Source organism: Homarus americanus, unplaced genomic scaffold, assembly GCF_018991925.1.
Source record: "Homarus americanus isolate GMGI-L3 unplaced genomic scaffold, GMGI_Hamer_2.0 scaffold43075, whole genome shotgun sequence".
Lineage (NCBI taxonomy): Eukaryota > Metazoa > Arthropoda > Malacostraca > Decapoda > Nephropidae > Homarus > Homarus americanus.
In genome coordinates, this window is record NW_024756438.1 from 329696 (window position 1) to 349308 (window position 19613).

Sequence of the window (19613 nt, forward strand, 5' to 3'; positions counted from 1 at the left end):
AGTGTGAAATAAATAAGGAAATAAAAACTGAGCGGAATACAGAAACAATTTGGATAGAATTAAGTGACGGAAGGGAATAATTAATCACAGGAGTAATATATAGACCTCCCAATCTTGATAGAGTCAATGAGCGACTTATCTGGGATGAAATGCGCAGGGCTTTCATACACAACAAAGTCTGTATAGTAGGCGACTTTAACCTTGCCCAAATAGATTGGACTGACCTTATGGGTAACTCAGAATCAGAGGATTTTCTCGAGACAATCCAGGACTGTTTCCTAAGTCAACATATAACCGAACCCACCCGGGGTAATAATATACTCGATTTATAGTAGTTCAGGCGAACAGAGAAAACCTCATTAGCAATATCGAGGTTGGGAACGAACTTGCAAACAGCGATCACAAAGAGATTGGATTCCAGTTAGATTTTCAGGGCAGACGTAAGGAAAATTCCACTGAAGTACCAGATTTCAGAAGGCCAAACTTTGACAGTTTAAAGAGGCAGCTGAGAGAGGGGGTGTCGCACTTGGCCGTGAACCTGACAGATGACTCCGACCTGATAACGAGATCTGAGATTGCCGAGTTCTGCGACAATTTAAATAATGAGTTACTTAATGCACAAAGGCAGAACATACCATACAAAAAACTCAGATCAGACAACAATAACCCTAAATGGATAAATGATTATTTAAAGAACATCATTGGCCAAAGGAAGGCTATAGGTAGAAGGATAAAGCGTGGCGAAATTTACCTCCAGGATTATTATAAGATATTGGCGAGTAGGGTTAAAACCGAGATAAGGAAAGCCAAGAGGAATAATGAGGTAAGGATAGCAAGGGAGGCGAAGACAAACCCCAAAGGATTCTACCAAATGTATCAAAATAAAACACGAGAAAAGATTGGACCAATACGGTCAGAAACCGGCGAGCTCACTGATAACGACGGAGAAATGAGCAATAATTTGAATAAATATTTTTCAACAGTTTTCACCACTGAAAATTTAAACATGATACCTGAGGCACCGACTCTATTCAGAGATAGTGAAGAAAACAAATTAAGCGAGATAGTAATGACTAGTAACGATGTTAGTAAGCAAATAGACAAACTAAAGCCTAATAAGTCACCTGGTCCCGATGAGATATTTGCCAGAGTATTAAAGGAATGTAAGGAAGAGCTTAGTATGCCCTTAGCAAAGTTGTTTAACATGTCCTTAAAAACAGGTGTAGTACCAGAATCCTGGAGGATAACGAATGTAATTCCGATTTTCAAGAAGGGGGATAGATCACTATCCTCTAACTACTGCCCAATCAGTCTAACATCAATAGTAGGCAAATTACTGGAAGCAATCATTTCAAACTCTATAGGAAATCACCTGGAGAAGCACGGATTGATCAATGATTCCCAGCATGGTTTCACAAGCGGACGTTCTTGTCTAACTAATCTATTAACATTCTTTTCATCAGTTTTCGAATCGGTGGACGAGGGGCACAATTATGATGTGGTACATCTCGACTTTAGCAAAGCCTTCGACAGAGTCCCCCACGAAAGACTAATTAGAAAGGTAGAAGCACATGGCATCAAAGGTAACATCCTTAAATGGATTAGGGCGTGGTTACAGGACAGGAAACAGTGAGTGAGCATTAACGGCACTAAGTCCCATTGGAGCAACGTCACAAGTGGAGTTCCCCAAGGCTCAGTACTTGGACCATTATTATTTATTATATACATAAATGACATAGATATTGGCATAGACAGCAACATAAGTAAATTTGCTGATGACACTAAAATAGGACGTGTTATTAAATCTGATGAGGACTCCGCAAAACTACAGGAAGATCTAAAAATTTTTTTCGAATGGTCTGAAAAATGGCAGATGAAATTCAACGTGGACAAATGTAAAGTACTCGGTAAAGGAGATGTAAACAGGGAACCAGATACCAGATGAACAACGATGCCATAGAGAAATCCGACTGCGAGAGAGATTTAGGAGTAATGATAAGTAGGAACCTTAAACCAAGTAAACAATGTGTTTTTGCTCGTAACAAGGCTAATAAAGTACTTGGGTTCATACAAAGGAGTGTTAGTTACAAGACTAGCAAGGTCATCCTAAAACTGTATCTTGCGCTTGTGAGACCACACCTGGATTACGCTGTTCAGTTCTGGTCACCGTATTACAGGATGGATATAGAATCATTGGAAAGAATTCAGAGGAGAATGACAAGACTAATCCCGGGCATTAGGAACCTTGAGTATAGAGACAGATTAAAGCATCTTAATTTGCACTCCCTCGAGAGACGTAGAGCGAGGGGCGACCTGATAGAGGTGTATAAGTGGAAGTCAGGGCTAAACAAAGGGGACATTACAAAGGTACTCAAACTATCCAACCAGGAGCGAACTCGTAACAATGGTTTTAAATTAGACAAATTTAGATTTAGGCGTGAAATAGGTAAACACTGGTTTGGAAACAGAGTAGTGGATGAATGGAACAAGTTACCAAATATCATCATTAACTCGAATACGCTGAATAGCTTCAAACATAGGTTGGATGCTTATATGAGCAATAGGGGTTGGGTGTAAACGGGACTGCCCAGTATGGGCCAATAGGCCCGCTGCAGTTTCCTCCATTCTTATGTTCTTATGTTCTTATGACCACAGACGGGTCAAGACGGGTCAGACGCACCTGGTGCTGCTCAGCAGCAGCCACGTCAACTGTTATGTTGGCCCACACCAACTCCCTCCCCTGAACCCTCCTCCCCACCGGAATATCAACAAGTTCTCGCCAGAAGTTACTATTTCATTTGGGAATGGAATGGAACCAGTGTTGAATAGTGGTGAACAGTGCTTAAGTCAGTGAAAAACAACTCTGCAGTTGAGTCTGAACCAAGCTAACCTTCACACTGTGAGGTCCCAGGTACCCAGTGATAATTCCCCTGAGACTCCACGATAGAGAGGCCTGGGACCACACCTCACCCACTTGAGTGAGTGAATTCTTGTGACAACGGACCACGTGGTGTCCCCATTATGCACGACACCGCATAGTGAATGAGTTGCTACAGCATCATGTGAAGTTCCTCATAACACCTGAGAGGGAATTACTACAACATCAGGCCCCTCATAACACCATCTGTGAGGGAATTACTACAACATCAGGCCCCTCATACACCATCTGTGTGGGAACTACTACATCATCAGGCCCCTCATAACACCATCTGTGAGGGAATTACTACAACATCAGGCCCCTCATACACCATCTGTGAGGGAATTACTACACCACATCAGGCCCCTCATAACACCATCTGTGAGGGAACTACACATCATCAGGCCCCTCATAACACTATCTGTGAGGGAAGTACTACACCACATCAGGCCCCTATAGCACCATCTGTGAGGGAATTACTACATCATCAGGCCCCTCGCACCATCTGTGATAACATCAGGCCCCTTATAACATCATCTGTGAGGGAATTACTACACCACATCAGGCCCCTCATAACACCATCTGTGAGGGAATTACTACACCACATCAGGCCCCTCATAACACCATCTGTGAGGGAAGTACTACACCACATCAGGCCCCTCATACACCATCTGTGAGGGAACTACTACATCATCAGGCCCCTCGTAACACCATCTGTGAAGGAATTACTACACCACGTCAAGCCCCTCATAACTCCACCTGTGAGGGATCTAGTACTCCACGTGATGCCCCTCATAACGCCATCTGTGAGGGAGTTACTACACTACGTGTCTGCTGTTCAACACCTCAGCTCACATGATCTACGTGTGTAAACATTAATCTGTATATTCACTGTATATGTTCCTTCACCTTTCTCTAATGAAGGCTTTTGTTAAATCACCAATGTATGTAATGAGTCATTTATGTCCAATGTATATTTTCAGCCTTCGGGCTGCAAACTTTTTCAATAAATCGTTTATTATTATTATTATTATTATTATTATTATTATTATTATTATTATTATTATTATTATTATTATTACACACACACACACACACATACACACACACACACACAGATGCACACACACACACACACAGACACACAGACACGCACACACACACACAGACGCGCGCACACACACACACACACACACACACACACACACACATAGACACCAAGCACTGGAAAGGTTTGGCAGTGGACTACTGCACCACCCTCGTCATCGCCACCTCCTGCCACCTGCAGCCCCCCACCCAACTCGCGCAGTCTGCCACTACAACAAAATTCAGCCCATAAGAGCCCGCACCGATAGATATATGAACAGCACCATCCCATCTATTGTTAAAATAATAAACAACTCTTGATTTATGTACTGTAGAGCCCTGTAAATGTATTGAATGCATATCATTATGTCTAAATCACATGTAAGTCTGTATATTTTCAGCCACCGGCTGCAACTCTATTAATAAACCGTTTATTATTATTATTATTATTATTATTATTATTATTATTACACACACACACACACACACAGACACACACACATACGCGTGCACACACGCGCACACACACACACACACACACACACACACACACACACACACACAGGGACCAACATAGACTTTAACACTAACATGAGGCCAGAGTTCACGGCCCTGTGATGGTAGCCGCTAAGTTATAAAACTTCACGCCATAATAAATGACTCAAATTCACCTCCGGGTTCATCTTCCACATATCGGCAACGATGACAAGCACTCCGGTATTCCTTGATTAAACATTGAGGTTAACCCCACAAGTCTTACGAACAGGAGACGTATGGTAACTGTTGCGGGTAGTGGTGGCGGAAAGGTGCGCACAGAGGAGGAGGCAGTGGCAGTGTGCGCAGCGGCGTTGTTTTGTGTGGTTGTGATTCCCCTACTGCACAAAGCCCTCACCCACCCTCAACCCCTGGACGCTAAACCTTCCACTCTGTGAATCCTTCCCCTCAAACTTTCTCGAAAACAAGAAAACGATAACCCAAAGACAGACAACAATAAATTGGATAAATCTGGGAAATGAGAGAGATGTGATAATGATCGTGTGACAAAAGAAATGGTAGAAGAAGAATAGGAAGAAGGTCCAGGAGGAGTTAGTGTGGTGTGACCAGAGGGATGTGCTCGTGACGGTGGATGTGTAGTGTGTGTGGTGCTGTTAGTTATTACTGCACCTGCTGGTCAGCCATCTCACCTCACCTAGTTAGTATTACAATAGCTCTGTCTATTTGAGTAGCCTATTGTTATTATCATTACTACAAAGTACAGGGAATGACTCTTATTGTCTTCCTCAAGGATTATAACTACTAACTCCAGGTGTTAACTAAGTCTTCCAGAATACATCTCGTATAATAACTAACACCTCTAATTAAAGTGTACTTATGCTATCACCGTTAAATCACAACACCACGTGTAAGAAATATCCTCCAACCTTTGTTAGTTACACCACACGTGATATAACTACCCCACGTGTTAATATTACTCCCAAGTGATAAAACTACCCCACGTGTTAATATTACTCCCACGTGATATAACTACCCCACGTGTTAATATTACTCCCAAGTGATAAAACTACCCCACGTGTTAATATTACTCCCACGTGATATAACTAACCCACGTGTTAATATTACTCCCACGTGATATAACTACCCCACGTGTAAATATTACTCCCACGTGATATAACTACCCCACGTGTTAATATTACTCCCATGTGATATAACTATCCCACGTGTTAATATTACTCCCACGTGATATAACTATCCCACGTGTTAATATTACTCCCAAGTGATAAAACTACCCCACGTGTTAGTATTACTCCCACGTGATATAACTACCCCATGTGTTAATATTACTCCCACGTGATATAACTATCCCACGTGTTAATATTACTCCCAAGTGATAAAACTACCCCACGTGTTAGTATTATACGTGATATAACTATGTTAATATTATCCCACGTGATATAACTACCCCACGTTAATACTTCCCCACGTGATATAACTACCCGTGTTACTCCATGTGATATAACTATCCCACGTGTTATTACTCCACACTATCCCCACGTGATATAACTACCGTGTTAATATTACTCCACGTATAAAAGCCCATTAATATTACTCCCACGTGATATAACTACCCCACGTGTTAATATTACTCCCACGTGATATAACTACCCCACGTGTTAATATTACTCCCATGTGATATAACTATCCCACGTGTTAATATTACTCCCACGTGATATAACTATCCCACGTGTTAATATTACTCCCAAGTGATAAAACTACCCCACGTGTTAATATTACTCCCACGTGATATAACTACCCCATGTGTTAATATTACTCCCACGTGATATAACTACCCCACGTGTTAATATTACTCCCAAGTAATATAACTATCCCACGTTAATATTACTCCCCTACGTTAATATTAACTACCCCACGTGTTAATATTACTCCCACGTGATATAACTAGCCCATGTGTTAATATTACTCCCAAGTGATATAACTACCCCACGTGTTAATATTACTCCCACGTGATAAAACTACCCCACGTGTTAATATTACTCCCACGTGATATAACTACCCCACGTGTTAATATTACTCCCACGTGATATAACTACTCCATGTGTTAATATTACTCCCACGTGGTATAACTACTCCATGTGTTAATATTACTCCCACGTGATATAACTACTCCATGTTTTAATATTCCTCCCACGTGATATAACTACTCCATGTGTTAATATTCCTCCCACGTGATATAACTACTCCATGTGTTAATATTCCTCCCACGTGATATAACTACTCCATGTGTTAATATTACTCCCAAGTGATATAACTACTCCATGTGTTAATATTCCTCCCACGTGATATAACTACTCTGTTATAATACTCCTGTTATTTTACCAAATCATCACTATGAATAGCATTAATACTTTACAATTGTCTCATAATTTTCAATAATTTATAACTAATTTAATCTACTATATGACCATTTCTTCTTTAGGTACATTATTATAACTAACCCACCTGTGAGATTCGTACTCTTGGGTTAAATTATTACCCCCGAGAGGAAAACAATATCAGCTGGGATGGAGGTTCTTCAGGTTAGCCTTAGGGTGGTTAATCTGTAGGTGAAATAAGCTGGGGGTGATCAGGCTGTAGGTGATCCATTTTAACCCTCCCACCTGTGAAATACCAACCCTCTCACCTGTGAAATACCAACCCTCCCACCTGTGAAATACTGACCCTCCCACCTGTGAAATACCAACCCTCTCACCTGTGAAATACCAACTCTCCCACCTGTGAAATACTGACCCTCACACCTGTGAAATACTAACCCTCCCACCTGTGAAATACCAACCCTCCCACCTGTGAAATACTGACCCTCACACCTGTGAAATACTAACCCTCCCACCTGTGAAATACCAACCCTCCCACCTGTGAAATACTGACCCTCACACCTGTGAAATACTAACCCTCCCACCTGTGAAATACCAACCCTCCCACCTGTGAAATACTGACCCTCACACCTGTGAAATACTAATCCTCCCACCTGTGAAATACCAACCCTCCCACCTGTGAAATACTGACCCTCACACCTGTGAAATACTAATCCTCCCACCTGTGAAATACCAACCCTCCCACCTGTGAAATACTGACCCTCACACCTGTGAAATACTAATCCTCCCACCTGTGAAATACCAACCCTCCCACCTGTGAAATACTGACCCTCCTACCTGTGAAATATTGACCCTCCCAACTGTGAAATACTGACCCTCCCACCTGTGAAATACTGACCCTCCTACCTGTGAAATACTGACCCTCCCACCTGTGAAATACCACCCCTCCCACCTGTGAAATACTGACCCTCCTACCTGTGAAATATTGACCCTCCCAACTGTGAAATACTGACCCTCCTACCTGTGAAATACTGACCTCCCACCTGTGAAATACCAACCCTCCCACCTGTGAAATACTGACCCTCCTACTCAGAAATACCACCTCCCACCTGTGAAATACTGACCTCCCACCTGTGAAATACCACCCCTCCCACCTGTGAAATACCACCCCTCCCACCTGTGAAAATACTGACCTCCTACCTGTGAAATATTGACCCTCCCAACTGTGAAAAACTGACCCTCCCACCTGTGAAATACCACCCCTCCCACCTGTGAAATACTGACCCTCCTACCTGTGAAATACTGACCCTCCCACCTGTGAAATACCAACCCTCCCACCTGTGAAATACTGACCCTCCCACCTGTGAAATACCAACCCTCCCACCTGTGAAATAACAACTCTCCTAACTGTGAAATTTGAACCCCCTCACCTGAACAAAAATTCCTTCATTTTGTTATATATTAGTCTATTAGTTTATGCATTGTAATACTAACTCCTCGTATACAAGTAGTCTGTAAACCGAAATAATTACCCCTCTAACCTGTCAAGTGACTACTCCATAAACTCTGAAATAACTGCCCCTCAAGCATGTGAATTAGCGGCCCCTTAAGCGTGTGAAATAAATGATCACTTAACCTAAAACTACAACTTTCTTCGTCTATTTACGGATAAACGTACATTTTCCAGGGTAATGAAACCAATAACGTTATCGTGAGATACTTAGTGGCGTCCTTGAGGCTCATGCGAGGCAAAGTCAGAGCCTCTACCAGCCACCCCCGGCCTGTGACCCGCGAACAGCACCTCCTTCTCCTCCTTAGCCTCATAAAGTGAGACAATTACCTGTGAAGGAGACGTGGCGAGAAGACAAGGTTCCTCACCGTTACCCGTCATCTCGGTGAGTATTCCTCTTTCTCTCCTCCTCTGTTGAAGTAATATGCACTTAACTTATATCCGGTGATAGTTTTTACATTCGTCATTTGTAATTAATTTATATTATCAGTAACTCTCATGACCTAACATGTAGAGTGAAATGATATTGAGTATTTTGAGTCACTTTGGATGTTAAGTTTGACTTTAAGTACCGTGTATGTGAGTTGAGGCTACGATTAAGTGTGTGTGCATGCCTATACTTGATACTAAACCCCCCTCCCCCGGTCTACCATAAACAGAAAAAATACAAGATTCTCTTTAAAAATACTAATTAATTATTGTCATGTTTGTCCTTCATGCAGTGATTTAACTCCTCATTGTCCGCCTCGAGCTCCCCAAAAATAGCTCGACTGCTACTGTAATTCGTTTTAAGCATCATTAAAGCTCTGAGTAATGGGAGAGAAAATAATTCGATTAACAGTACACGTTATTATATGAAATTTCACGGCTCACTGGTTATTGCTTAGTAAAAATAATATATACTTTTTTATAGAATCCGGTTTTAGTGTCTTCAAATTATACAAGTTACAAACACTTTCATCACATCAACATGGAATTAAAATTATAATAGGATGGTGCAAATTGGTGACAGTATTGGGAGTGAACTGTAGCCTTGAATAATATGAGGGTATAATCATGTGTTATACCACAAATGCAGACACACATAATAAATGATTAGAAGTAAACTATAACAACAGTAAACAGACGTGATAGATCCATATAAGACAGTCGTGATGGTGTAAAGTTCTTAGTAATATAAAACAAATGAATACAGCAGGGCGTTGGAGTGTGGTGAGACGCCGAAGATCTTTCCCAGTTCACAGATCTCGACTTTTGTTCACAGCCTCTTGAGCTTAACTGTTGCGTCACTGCTGGATTGAGATGAGCACAACGGTATATCCTTCATCTCTCGTCACTGTGATAATTAAACTGGTGCTTTATAAGGCAGCGTGTGAGAATGTCAAGATGAACGACGGAGTGTGAAGATGATGGTTCATTCTGTCTCACCAATGACGACATCTGGGACGTTCACCTCACTTTAGTTAACGAGGAAAGTTAACTGTGTTCGGATGATTACTGCATTATGTTCACATCAGCTGCTGAAGAAAGACATAACATCATGACTCAAGCTGAAAACACCAGTGTGAGTCACAACAAACACGAACAACGGATAAATAATCGAGATGTTTTTAATATTTGGTGTTTTATTTTCTTCTCGTGACGTCATCACCTGGGTCATGAGGTAGCCCCTTCTATAATCTACTTCTCTCGTGTGTCTTTGAGGAACCTACTGCTACACGTGCCCCTTAAAGTCATTGATCTACCCTCAGCCCGGTCACGGGGTAAGTCCCTATCTCAGATGACATTCTCCTCCCCCACCTCCTTTTCATTCACGAGTAGGAGGAAATGGGGTAGGGAAGGCTGTTAATCTCCTCATTTGAATTTCAATTAATTCCCCACCCAACAGTAACGGGTCCAATAGATTCCAGCCCCAATAAGACCGAATATAACCTACTATTAGGCCCTGGGCTTAGTTTTAATGGATCCCTGCACTCATGATCAATCCTAATTGGTAGGTTAGGTCGAGTTTCATTTGACCTGCAGTTCTCCCCAACACCACAACTTATCCACGTGCGTGTGTGTGTGTGTGTGGTCAGAGTTACAAGTCATGACTGATCGTGAGACAGCGTAGAAAATGGAACGAGTATCGAAGGAGATTTTTTGGGGAGGGTCAGCGCAAGGGGGCGCGGGTGGGGTAGGTGGGGGAAGGGGGTAGGGGTCGTACCCACCACCACAGCTACGGCCACGATAACGGGCCGCAGCAGCACTCGTCTGCCCGCGACATTCCCGGAGTCTTTGTCGCACCCAAGACGTCTCGGCTACCCCTGCTGCCCTTGGTGAGCTGTGTGACCACGATCTGCTGGGTCTACCACACACACACACACACACCCGCAGTAATATGAAATGGTGGCCTGGGGCGGACTGACTTACAAGGTACAGCTCATCCTCCACCTAATCTTCTTCACATTAATCAGGTCGAGATGACTCAGTGGCTGGAGGTGCTAGACACCACCAAGTCGCTGGTTCGTGCTCACTCATCGCACAAGTGTTGCTACACGGATTAATTGCTCTGTTTACTTCTTGATCAGCACTCTAGACCTAATAGCCACCGTTTTCTATACCTTCGCGTTAATATTGCTTTACCTGGAGGTGTATTAATATTTGTTCCAGTTTTAGCATCAAAGAGGAATACAGAATCAATCAACAATTATTTACTCCCAGTGTTGTGCATCATTGTGACTTCCTGTATTTATAAGTGTATATTATAGCTGTACAGGGAGATGGTTGAGTGAACGTCGTACACACGGTTTATAGACCAAGACAACGGCCTCACAAACACAAGGGGTGAATCAGTTTCCTGAGGTGTAAGAGTCAATGGTCAACATGCAAGAACAGTTTCGGGCTTGTAAAGACGTGAGTTCCTGTGTGTAGTTTTGGGTCAAGTTGGTCAACCTTTGTGACGCTTGTGGCTTGTTGAAGAGTTTTTCAGTCTGAAACACACAGCCAATGGGGAGTTATCACCATACTCGAAGCTCAAAGGACCAATTTTATCATCAATAACACTGGTCCCGTAATCAATAGAGAGCCTGTCTAAACACTCGTACACTACCCATGCTCTTCACACACACTGAAGAGTTCCGTATAAACACTGACCGTTATGTCTGAACAGAAGAACATAGAAATCGAGACTATTGAATACTTCAACAGATATCAAGATCTTTACCTAATCTGGTAGGAAGAGAATCAAACTCCTGGAGTATTTAAAATAAAAACTTTCGTAAATAACAACACAAACTAGTGTATTTTGAGCCCCCACATCGAGAGAGGGTTGGACGTCCTCATGCAGTGAAAAAATCTCAACTAAGGCTGAATTTTCACCCTAAATTACTAAATGTACAGAAGGTGTCATGACCGTGTACCTTCCTCATAAGAACTTAACGTGTGTCTGCCAGAACTTGTGTATCCGACTTGGACGATGCCAGTAAGTGCCAGATACCACACCCGTGCTATAACACAACAATAGTGGCGTTGTCTCCTGGGTGTAAAGACTGTTATACGTTATAGGTCGCAGCTCAACAACATGGCCCACTGACTGTTACCTACAACACTTGACCTCTCATGGCAAGATGACTGATATATTAAGATTGTATCCTTTTTTTGCACTTAGTAGCTATATCATTTCCCATGTATAGAACCAAACATACAATGTGCTTGAATACTTCTCACGCAAATGTGAATAAGAGTGTGCGGCCAGACATACTGCCTCACACGCCTGTACTCGCACAGTTGTGAATAAGTTATCCTCTATGTACATAACTATACAAAGAAATTATTTGAAATACTCTAACATTCATTGCCATAATATCCTGACCATTGGGGTCTGTTATATACAACCTTTGTGGCCTCTACTTTGTAATCCTTTAGCACTACCACACACAGGGTGAGTATGGGATGCACAATAAACTAGCCACTCAGTGCGAGGTGCACAATAAACTGGCCACTGTCCATGGCAAAATTCAAAATTCATCCATACGCTAACAACACATACTTATACACACTGAGTATGGCACAAAACTTAATGTCTCTAATACTCGTATGCTACGTCAGCGGGGCGCAATAATACACAAGGTCACTGTGAGGTGACCTGTTCCCTGTATCCGTGTCCTGCACCTGCACCAGGCTGGGCGTTCTGCTGCACCAGCGTCTCCTGCAGGGAACACCTTCTTCCCTCGCTCATTATAGACGCCGCAGCCGACAGTAACTAGTTAGTAATGAAATCTGGTTCAGGGAACAGTTATTATCGAGCGAGTCTTAGTGTCGTTGATGTTCGGGTCTTGGCGTGATGAAGCCACCGCCTCGCGCACCGGTACACTGAACTCACTCCGGTGGGGGGTCGACCCTTGTTCGTGAGGGATCTCAATGTCTTTTCATGGTTAAAAAATTGTTCAAGAAGCTGTTGTGAGTCTCCGTTATAAAAGCAATAGTGGTTTAAGAAGCAGGCCTCCAACCCGTTATTGTTATCTTAGATAATATTGAACAGTTCTTCAGTGTATTATGTGATCATTCTACCTGGGGAGGGAACCTTTGTGTTGAACTTCCTGTCTTACGCAGATAAAGAAGGTACGTCGGTAGGTGGGTGGGTGGGTGACCTTTGACCCTGACGACCACCAGACCATTTGCTGCCCCACTTCCTCCTGTCCACACTGACTCAGGTCACGCCGCCGCCACCGCCAATCCCACACTCACCCACTCACTCCCACACTCAACTAGTCACTCCCACACTCATCTAGTCACTCCCACACTCACCCACTCATTCCTGCATTCATCCACTCACTTTCCTACCCTCACTCACTCCCACACTCAACCCCACTTCCCTCACTCAATTTCACACCACCACCACCACCACTCATTCCACCCTCCCCCACTCACTGCCCACTCACTCGTACAGCTCCACCACTTGCTTCCATGCCTCGCCCCTTTCTATCACATCTTGGGTAGTGAAAGGGGACAGATGAGAGAGGACAGATGAGAGGGGACAGGTGCGAGAGGCAGGTGAGAGGGGACAGGTGAGAGGGGACAGGTGAGAGAGGCAGGTGACAGGGGACAGGTGAGAGGGGACAGGTGAGAGAGGCAGGTGACAGTGGACAGGTGAGAGGGGACAGGTGACAGTGGACAGGTGAGAGGGGACAGGTGAGAGGAATAGAAGGTAATGGAAGATGAGGAGGAGAAAGAGGAGCAGGATGAGGAAGAGGAACAGGAGGAACAGGAGGAAAAGGAGGAGAAAGAGGAGCAGGAGGAATATGAAGAGGAAGAAGAATAGGAAGAGGAGGGGGCCATCCCAGTATGAGAGCGGTAGTCAACAAGGGAGGAGGAATGAAGGAGTGTAGTGTAGGAGCGAGCGACGTCTGCCAATGACCCCCTGACAAAGGTGTACCTCCGTCCTACCTGTTCTCTGGGACACTTAATTCTTTCCCTGTGGTGATGGTGAAGGTAATAATAACAAAAATAGAAATAATATCAAAATATTAATAGTAGTTGTAATGATAAAATACTAGAAATAGTAATGGTGATTAATGATAACAAGAGAATTTGGTGTGCTTGCAAACACTCTTTCTGTTTAGGGTTATTGAGGTAAAGGAAAATTCTAACCAAACAATGACAAGGAATTAGCAAATCAATTATGATTCTACTACTACTACTCCTGTTACTACTACTACTACTACTACTACTACTACTCTTGTTACTACTACTACTACTTTTTAAAATCTATGGCCTCCAGCCTCCCCCAATAGCCACACCTTCGCCACCATTTAATTACCTTAATATTAAATATCCTAATACATATGTAGCTATCCTATCTGTGTTAAATTAGTTGAGCCGCAGATCTATGCGGCATTCAGTGACTGTAGCCTCATAGTCGATATCTGCAGCAGTTGTCGGAATTGGGGCAGAAGCTCTCGCTCCCCTGAGGCAGAGCAAAGCCGACCGAAGAAGAGAGAAAGACAGTCGACATCTCATCCAGGCTGTAACATAACTTCTGGGCTCCTGCTTCTGTTCGGAGATCACCTCCGCGAGTCTGGCGTAGAAACATCTTGCACTTGGTCCCATCCCACCAGAGGTTGTGAACACTAGAGGAGTGAAGCTGCCTTGATCAACGTTTTGAATTCTCTCCCCATATGCCCTTCTCTTGTCGTTCTCGTTCCTCCTATGTGCAGCATCGAGAGCTAGGTTACGGTGACATGCGGCCATGGGACCAAAATTCCTGATGTCGAAGAAAGCTCGCTGTCCCCGCGTCCAGAATCCTCGAGTACTGACGTCCACACGGGCTTCGTTAGATGTGTTTGAAGTCCTGTGTTGGAAGATCTCACCATCCAATGGAAGGAGGGTCGGTTCTACCATGACATCCCGGCAGATTTCCTTCAACATATTTGATAATCTACTACTACTACTACTACTCCTGTTACTACTGCTACTACTACTACTACTACTACTACTACTACTACTACTCCTGTTACTACTACTACTACTACTGATACCCTTACAGTCAACAATAAGGGAAGAGTTAGATCCAGAGTTACACACAAGCTGCCACGGGGTCCAGTTGGAGGACTACAGGTCAAATAGACCCCAGTTCTAAGTCTTCAGCCTGACCATTACGAGTGGGGCCTCTTACGACTGAGGCTATGTGGGGTGGGGTTGGACGTGGCTGCTGGTATTTCCTCAGTCGGTGTGCATGACCGCTGAGGGACGTCGCCACCAACTCCCTCCCTCCCTCCCTCCCTCTCTCCCTCTCTCACAATCACGACCTTCCAATGTCGCCCGGAGCGGCTACCCTCCCTCCCTCCTGTTTCTCCTCCTTCTATACTTCTCTCTCCTAAGTCTTTCTCCTCTTTCTTGCTCTACCTAACGCCTATTAGACTAAGTTATTGTTGCTTGTATATGTTATAACACCTAACCTAACCTAACCTTTGCCCAGAGCTTGTTACACCATATTCCTATTCAGAGTGGCGCTTGTAACAACAATTTTTTTTCCGTTTAGAATTTGTTACACCCAAAATTCCTGTATAAAATAACACCTTGACCTCTGACCTGGGTGTATTAGTGGTTGGCGGTGAGGTAATGATAGGCAAGGCCGCGGTGAAATGGTGAAACAGAAATATTAAAATCTCAGATATATGTTGAAAAAATACTGAAACCCCTTAGACTTTAGAAACAATAAACCCCTTATAGGGACATTGAACCCCTTATACAGACGTTGAATCCCTTATAGAGACATTGAACCCCTTAAAGAGACATTGAACCCCTTATAGACATTGAACCCCTTATAGACATTGAACCCCTTAAAGAGACATTGAACCCCTTATAGACATTGAACCCCTTATAGAGACATTAAACCCCTTATAGAGACATTGAACCCCTTATAGACATTGAACCCCTTATAGACATTGAACCCCTTATAGAGACATTGAACCCCTTATAGAGACATTGAACCCCTTAGAGAGACAGTGAACCCCTTATAGAGATATTGAACCCCTTATAGGGACCCTGAACTCCTTATAGACATTGAAACCACTGATATTATACTTAGAGAGGTTCAGAACCCTAGAATGGATGGGTAAAATGGATGCATAAATTGGACATGGTGACATAGACTGAGCAGTGGGTGGATATCAGGGTTGGATTCCTTTGACATGGGGTGAAAATTTTCATATTGTCGTGGGTGGATGACACTGCCACATTGCCTTGGGTGGACATCAATAACAAGGGTGGACACGGGTGGGGGGGGAGGGGGGGAGGGTTGGACAAAGACCCGACAAAAGGAAGGTTAATGTATGTTGGGAGTAATGAGGGCCAACAAGGTCATCAGAGCCCAAGTGGCCAATAGATGATGTGGCACCCGCCCTCCACCCAGTGTTAACATCTATCCCGCCCTCCATCCTCCAACAATGCCCTCCATTTTCCAACGACGCCCTCCTCCCTCCAACAATGCCCTCCACCTCGGACAACGCACTCCTCCTTCCAACAATGCCCTCCATCCTCCAACAATGCCCTCCATCCTCCAACAATGCCCTCCATCCTCCAACAATGCCCCTCATCCTTCAACAATGTCCCTCATCCTCCAACAACGTCCTGTAGTTATTGCTCCTGTTGCTTATTATTCGACACTCTTGGTCTTATTGTTATTCCTTCTCTCTCATTCTCTGTCCTGTATGTCTTTCTCCCTCTCTCAATCTTGGCTATAAACTCCATCGCTGTTCCATCCACTGCACGGGAACATTTGGACAATTCTATCCTCTTTTTCTCCTAATTCCATCTATTTGTCGACTTCCTGCCAGGTAGTTCCTCGCCTTTACGCTTAATTCTTATCTTTATTGTGTCTGGTTGGTGTTTATCTCAGCCGCCACAACTACCGTAAATTGTTCTCTTTGGAGTTGTGGAGTTTCCGCTCATTTCTCAACGTTCGTCTCTCTAGCCATTCCGATTCCCCATCTTCCTCCCCTCGATGTTTATTCTCATTTGTCCTTCTTCGCATCATTATCGCCTTCCTCATTTTACCCCCCAGGTTATTGTTCTCTTATAATTTTTATCTTTATTGCGTCTACTGTAATTTTATCTTCGTTTGCTTCAACAAAATAATGGTTTAGTTTCTTTAATTTTCCAGTATAATTGACTTCTCTTTCCATTATTCTTTTATTCATATGTCTAGTTTTATTCTCGTTTCTCGCATTACTATTTATCAAACTTTCCTTAACCTATTTATCCACTTAAATTCCATTTTTTTCTTGTGTCTATGTTTATGGACGCCTCTTCTCACCATCATAAGTATAATAATGGCTCACTATCCCTTGTGTGGGAGACGCTCGGGCAACGCATAATAATCCTTATTTTGACCAAATTCCTTCGTGGACTTCCCTGCCGTAGTTGTCGTGACCGTTACTCCAACTGTTGCTGGTTTTGCATTTACTGGTTCCTTCTTTACCGTTGATGTCGTTAGCTTGATTATTGTACAACGGCTTTAGGTGATACTGTTAGTGAGCTTCTCCCCTTGTGTTGAGGGGCACCGGCGGGGTGGAGAGGAGTGGCGGGGTGAGTGAGTGAGCAGCTGGTACCTGAGTGAGTGGGGGTGAGGAGGGGGGGTGTGAGGAGGGTATGGTGAGTGAGAGGGATGAGTGAGGGGCGGGGGGTGAGGAGGGAGGGGGTGAGTGGGTGGCGGGGTGAGTGGGGCGGGGTGAGGAGGGGGGGAGTGGAGGGGTGAGGAGGGCGGGGTGATTGAGGGTGGGGTGAGGAGGGCGGGGGCGGGGTGAGTGGCGGGGTGAGGAGGGGGGGGGGTGAGTGAGGGCGGGGTGATTGAGTGGCGGGGGGGAGGAGGGGCGGGGTGAGTGAGGGCGGGGTGATTGAGTGAGTGGGGGGTGAGGAGGGGGGGGGTGAGATGGCGGGGGTGATTGAGTGGCGGGGGTGGGAAGGCGGGGGGAGGAGGGGCAGGGGTGATTGAGTGGGGGGGGGGAGTGGGAGGGGCGGGGTGATTGATGGTGAGGGGGGTGAGGAGGGGCGGGGGTGATTGAGTGGCGGGGGTGAGTGAGGGGCGGGGTGAGGAGTGGGGGGATTGAGGGCGGGGGTGAGTGAGGGGCGGGGGGTGAGGAGGGGCGGGGTGATTGAGTGAGTGAGGGGGGGTGAGGAGGGCGGGGTGAGGAGGGGCGGGGTGAGTGGGGGGGAGGAGGGCGGGGGTGATTGAGGGGCGGGGGTGGTGAGGTGGTGAGTGAGGAGGGCGGGGTGATTGAGTGGCGGGGTGGGGAGGGGCGGGGGTGAGTGAGGGGCGGGGGTGAGTGAGGGGCGGGCTGGTGGTGAGAGGGGCGGGCTGGGGTTGAGAGGGGCGGGTGGCCGGCCGGACGTCCGTCACACCCGCCTTTCCCCACAGCCGGAAACTCACTGCCAACACAGGAAGTTACGAGTCCGGCCAGTGCTCGTGACGTCACGGGTCAGCGGCGGGTGTGGTCATAATAACAGGTGACGCATGTGTATATATGTGTGTGTGTGTGTGTGTGTGTGTGTGTGTGTCCATACATACACGCACACACGCGCACACACTTTTCTCAAAGCTCTTTTTCCCTAACAATCTACCATGGGTCATTAATTCTCAATGATTTTGTTGTTTTCATTCATCCATGACAAAATGAACCTCATTAACTACACAATATCACAGCACAAATAATATCGCGTAAACCTGAATAATTGTCATGAGAACACGTTTAAGAGACATTTCAATACCTGAGTTCAGGAATAGTACACAGATGACAATATTATGGGGACTACATTAGCCCAGGACGATATACTGCAGCAAAATTCTCTATCAAAATCACCTTAATGAAATAATCACCGACAACAATAATTTTTTCCTATTTCAAAATAAACATGGATCTCCAACTTTTAATTATGCAAGATGAGTGAAAATACGGAATTGTTTACATGCAACACGTTTTCCAGGCGATAGATTTAAAAAAAATTCCACCGAGGTAAATATTGTATTTTTGGAGCAGCGGCGCGAGAATTTGTACACTGTATTTGTATGTCTAGTGGGTAGGTGTCTGACTGTCAACCATGGTAGTCTGGGAGAGAGAGAGAGAGAGAGAGAGAGAGAGAGAGAGAGAGAGAGAGAGAGAGAGAGAGAGAGAGAGACAGTAATTGCATGAACCAGAGAAAGAGAGGAACGCGTGATCTGGGCGTTCATACTACAACACACCAACACTAAACTGGGGCGGGGGAAGTGTTGAGTATTTCCCCACCGGAAGTTATGAGCGGAAAGTGTTAGGGGAAATCTAGGGAAAAATCCCCTCCCCCCCCCCACTATTTTGGCTTAGCCTTTGTTATTTTTGTTTCCATCCTTTGACATGTTTATTCATTATCTTCTTTTGTAATTATCGTTATTTCAAGTGTGTTAGGCACGCACGCCCACAGTGGAAGGAAGAGAGAGGAAGAGAGAGGAAAGTAAGAAAGGAGAAGATGAGGGAGGTAATGACATAGTTGAGAGACAGAGGGTAACGCAGCTTCCGGAACCTGAATGGATCCCCTCTTGTCTCACCCATCCTCCCCGCACTACAGGAGTACCCAAGGTGGGACTCTGGGACTCCTCTGTTTATGGGTGATGTGTTCATGTGTGTGTGTGTGTGTGTGTGTGTGTGTGTGTGTGTGTGTGTGTGTGTGTGTGTGTGTGTGTGTGTAAGATAAATCC

General features: G+C 44.7%; 1 protein-coding gene across 2 annotated transcripts in view; it reads left to right on the forward strand.

Annotated features, from left to right (window-relative positions):
- Positions 1-4810: 4810 nt before the first annotated feature.
- LOC121856793 overlaps positions 4811-19613 on the forward strand; it is a 31469-nt gene continuing 16666 nt past the window's right edge. For both annotated transcript variants that reach the window (XM_042352494.1, XM_042352495.1), the window contains exons 1-2: positions 4811-5195; positions 8582-8789. The gene's annotated coding sequence lies outside the window, so the exon portion shown is untranslated. The remainder of the gene's footprint in view (positions 5196-8581; positions 8790-19613) is intronic.